Here is a 5,415-nt window from a genome sequence, read left to right on the forward strand (position 1 = left end):
TTCTATAGCAGCTTTATTCAAAGCAACAAACTCCGATTCCATCGTAGAGCGCGTTATTAGAGTTTGTTTAGAGGATTTCCATAACACTGCGGCACCTCCTAGCGTGAACACATATTCGCTAATCGATTTCAATTAATCAGAATTTGAAATCTAGTCGGCATCACAATAACCTTTTAAAATAGCTGGATATTTACCATATTGTAGAACATAGTCTTTTTTTCTTTTATTTTTTGGTAACCCAGGGAATCCCGTAAGTTGATAGCCGGCGAGCAAACCCTAGGGGAGCGACTGCAGGACCCGCCACCACAGTACTCTAGATAAGAATTCCTAACGACGCCTCTGGGATTCGAACTTCTCCCATTCGTGAGGGGGAGAGAGCCCGAGCCAGTTTAGAACATGGTCTTTTGTCCTTTTCAAATATCATAATACTCTCATCAGAGCATTCCAGTGCTCGTAACTTGGGTTACTGATATATCTATTTAGTTTGTTTACTGAGTACGCAATATCCGGTCTAGTACAATTTGCTGCCAATTACTTGAGAATATTTCAGCTATCTAATACTATTTCTGGTGTTCTTTCTTAAAGTTAGGTGTGGAAGAAAATGATTGTTTGCATCTTTAATACCAAATCATTTAAATCTCTCAATTACCTTTTCAATGTAATGAGATTGTGTTAAACCTAAACCATTAGAATTCCTTAGAATTTTGATGATGAGTATAACATCAGTTACACCTAAATCTTTCATCTCAAAGTTCTTCTTGAGAATGTTCTTGGTGATTCTGATGACCTTAGTGTTATCTTTAAGAATTAGTAAGTCATCGACATATAGACAAATAAGTACATATCCAACTATTGTGGATTTAATGTACACACATTTTTCACACTCATTGATTCTATACCCATTTTGAATCATTACCTGGTCAAATTTCTTATGTCATTGCTTAGGAGCTTGTTTAAGTCCATAAAATGATTTGACAAGTCTACACACTTTGTATTCTTATCCTTTGACTTAAACCCTTCAGGTTGTTCCATATAAATCTCTTCGTCGAGATCACCATTTAGAAATGCAGTTTTTACATTCATTTGATATATTTGCAAATTGTATAGCGAAGCTATAGCAATCAACATACTTATTGATGTTATTTTTGTAACAAGTGAATAAGTATTAAAGTAGTTAAGATCCTCTTTTTGTGTAAACCCTTCGGCTACAAGCCGAGTTTTGTACTTATCAATGGAACATCCGCTTTTAGTTTTTTCTTGAATATCCATTTACATCCAATTGGTTTATTTCCAGGTGAAAGATTAACCAATTCCCAAGTATGGTTACTTAGGAATGAATTGATTTCATTATCAACAGCTTCTTTCTAGAAAGGAGCATCTGGAGATGACATTGCCTCTTTAAATATTTATGGCTCACCTATTAACATGGATGTTAGAAAATCAATTTCAAAAGATTTTTCAATTTAAGACCTTTTACTCCTTCGAAGTTTGGCTTCTTTGGTCACAACTTCATTATTCTCGTATTATGATTCTTGAAGCCTTTTTTGAGAAAGTTCTCATTGATTTCTTTTTGCAGGATATATATCCTCAAAAAATTCAGCATCCCTTGATTCTAGGATTGTATTGATATGGATTTCTCCATTTTAAAATTTGTGAACCAAAAATCTATATGCGTTACTATTTTTAGCATAATCGATGAATATGCAATCCATCGTTTTAGATCACAACCGAGTTTGTTTAGGAGGAGGAATTACCACCTTGGCCAAGCACCCCCACACTTTTAGAAAATTATACGATGGCAACTTTCAATTCCATAACTCGTATCGAATTTTACTTGTCCTTTTGTGGGGTATTTTATTAAGAATATAATTTGCAGTTAAAACTGCCTCTCCCCACAAGTTCTTAGATAAACCTGCACTCAAAAGCATGGCGTTAGCCATCTCTTTTATTGTCCCGTTCAATCGTTCAGCAACTCCATTTTATTGTGGAGTATAAAGTGCAGTCGTTCGGAGAATTATTTCAAAACTAGCACAAAACTCTTTGAAATTGATTGAACTATATTCTCCTCCTCTATCAGACCTAAGCATTTTGATTCGTTTATCAAGTTGGTTTTCAACTTCATTTTTATACTTGACAGATATGCTCATAATCTCATCTTTGCTAGTTAGTAAGTAAATATAGTAAAATCTAGTACAGTCATCCACAAATGTGATGAAGTATTTCTTTCCACCTCTACTTTCTACAAACTTTAAATCACATAGATCACTATGGATTAATTGTAGAGGTTCACTTGTTCTTTCAACGGTTTTGAAAGGTTTCTTGGCAAACTTGACCTCAACACAAGTCTCACACTTGTAACGGGCATCCAACTCAAATCTTGGAATTAACCCCAATTTTGTTATTCTCTTCATTGTACCATAGTTTATATGTCTTAATCTACCATGCCATAGATAAGGAGACACAATAGTGTAAACTGAAGACTTTTATTTATTAATAGTTTTTGGGGACACATAATTCAAGTTTAGATCAATGATAGCCACATTGGCTTTAAACAGAGGTTATTACACAAGTACCATTTCCCCCACATACATCCCTCCTTTCGAAAATTACAAACTTGTCAAATTCAAATACAACTTTGAAACCCTTCTTGACAAGTATGGGGTCAGAAATTAGATTTTTCCAAATCTCTAGTACATGCAGCACATTCAGCAGGGCGATCTCCTTGCCAGATGTAAACTTCAGGATCACATTTCCTCTTCCGGCAATCTTTGCTGATGCAAAGTTAGCCATATAAAGTTTCTCATCTTCTTCAGCCTTCTCATAAGATGATAACATGTGTTTACCTGCACAGATGTGATATGTGGCACCCATGTCTAGCCACCGGCCATTAGTGTTTGACATCAGAAATGCTTTGGACATTACCACAATAGACAGTTTCTCAATATTGTCATATTCTGTTAAATTCAGTTGCTGGGCTACACCATCGTTCTTGCCTTCTTTTCGGGCGTTTCTCGCAATCCTTTGCATGATGGCTAGGCTTGTTGCATATAAAACATGTCCCTTGGAATTTCTGGAACTGTTCATTTTGCTTGCATTTTCCTTGGAAATGACATCTTCCTTTTTCTATCTTGCTTGGATTTGAAAGATTCCACAACATTGGCTTTTGGCTCAGAAAAAGGGTTTGCACTCCTTTTATTGTCCTTCTTGATTTTGAGGCGTAGAATGAGATTTCAAGGCTCATCTCCTTCCGTTTGTGCTTCAAATAATTTTAAAAGTTTGACCAGCCCAGAGGTAGTTTCTCAAACATGGCCGCCACTTGGAATGATTCACTAAGTATCATTCCCTCAGTAGAGATGTCACTCAAAATTTATTGCAATTCTTGAACCTGACTCATGATAGATTTAGAATCAACCATCTTGTAGTCCAAGAATTTGGCAATCACAATTTTCTTGGTGCCGCGTGTCCTCAGTCTTGTATTTCTTCTCTAAGGACTCCCATAACTGTTTAGCAAATTCAATATTACAATAAACATTATATAGATAATTCACTAAATAGTTAAGAATATAATTTTGGCATAAGAAGTCCCCATGCTTCCAAGCCTCCAATGCACCGAGCGTCATGACATCGTGCTCATCTAGACTAATTATTAGGCACACCTCCAATAAATACTTCATTAGATTTAGCATGGTTAGATAGGAGAACATCTTCTGCTGCCATTGTTTAAAGCCCACATCAGTGAATTTCTCCGGTTTCTCATTAACTGTAACTGGAGGTGTTGCCATCACAGTAGGCAAGGTTCGTTGAACTATCACTCCAGAAACAAAGCAAAAAGCCATTTGGCCTGTACTGTTCTGAAAAAACAATCCCAGGCATACCAGTCATATGACTTGTACCCACACCACCAAAATTGGTGTTGGTCCAAGGGCCTGTAGCATTGGTTGCTACAAATTTAGAGCTTGAGGGCTGAACATCTCCAATAGCAATGATTGAATTGACCATAGGAACGTCTTCTAAAACATTCTAGACATTAAAGGACACTTGATTGTTTTCAGCCATCTTAATAATGTGACAAGAACAACAAACAGTGAGTAATTTAATCGCCTTAAGATTGTTGGAATATAATCCAAAGAAAAAAAATTGTTTGTTATAATTAGAACATCAATGTAAATAAGACAATAACAGCTTTATAATATCTTTTTATTTTTATTTTATGTAAACTTACAAATCTTGGAGAAGAAGAATTCTTTTTATGTAAACTTACAAACTTGGAGAAGAAGGAAATAAGATATTACTGGAAAAATAACATAAAATTGGAGGTGAGGTACGGATATCCGAATCTCCTTAAGGCGATTAGTTTATGCTAATTGTGCTCCGCAGATTCACGAACTATGTCTTTCAAGATACAACACCTCGAATATGTTTGGATTAGTACTATACAAATATAACTCAGTCGAACCATTCAATTAAACCAGCACACCCAGAAAAATCAGAAGAGTAGAGCAGTATTTCAAATCTCTTTTGGAATCGTTGTCTCAAATTGTACTATCGAAAACGTTCTCATGAAGCTCTATGCTCTTATTTATTTATAGAGCTTTAAAGTTCATGTACAGAAGAGATACATGAATTAAATAGATGCATGTATCTAAGAAATTCCTGAATCAAGAGATATGTGAATCCAAAGACACGTGAACTCAAGAGATTCGTGAACTCAATAAATATATGAATTAAAAGATAAGTGAATTTAGGAAATTCACGAATTCAATAAATACGTGAACAGAAAAGACGTATATTTATTTGTTGGCTTTGTTGATCAATTAACTATAATTATAATAGTACTTTAGTTAGAGATCATCCTTAATTGTTATCTTTTCTTATAAAAATCATAATGAACTCACCCTAGAGAGAGAGAGAGAGAGAGAGCACTTCAATCTTATCTCCATTACAATGCATTTTGTTTTATCAGGCTCTTCTTTCTCTGGAGCAAATGAATAGAAAAGAAGTAAGCAACTTTCTCATAGAATATCCTTAGGTTTTCTTTGGCGCACAAGAGGAGTAGATCCACGATGTGATTGGCACGCGTAGCGAATGCTTCATCTCCTCCATTATAAAACTCTAATAGAGAATAAACTATGCAAGAAGATCTGTCTTGCCTGTTCAATAACCCTGCAATCACATCGCAAAAGTGAACAACTACCAACACTTTAAAAGGCAGTTAGTGCCATTATGCTCCACGTTTAGTTCTACATAAATTTTCAGTACCTTGAAATAGTTTTATACCTATTATACGAGATAGATATCATTTGACATGCTAACTAAACATCATCAATCACTCAAACTTGCTTATTACCCATTTAGTTTGATTGGTACAATAATCTTTAGATCCAAAATATAATTCTATGTATAAGAACATTACGT

This window comes from Eucalyptus grandis, chromosome 2 (genome assembly GCF_016545825.1).
Source record: "Eucalyptus grandis isolate ANBG69807.140 chromosome 2, ASM1654582v1, whole genome shotgun sequence".
Taxonomy (NCBI): domain Eukaryota; kingdom Viridiplantae; phylum Streptophyta; class Magnoliopsida; order Myrtales; family Myrtaceae; genus Eucalyptus; species Eucalyptus grandis.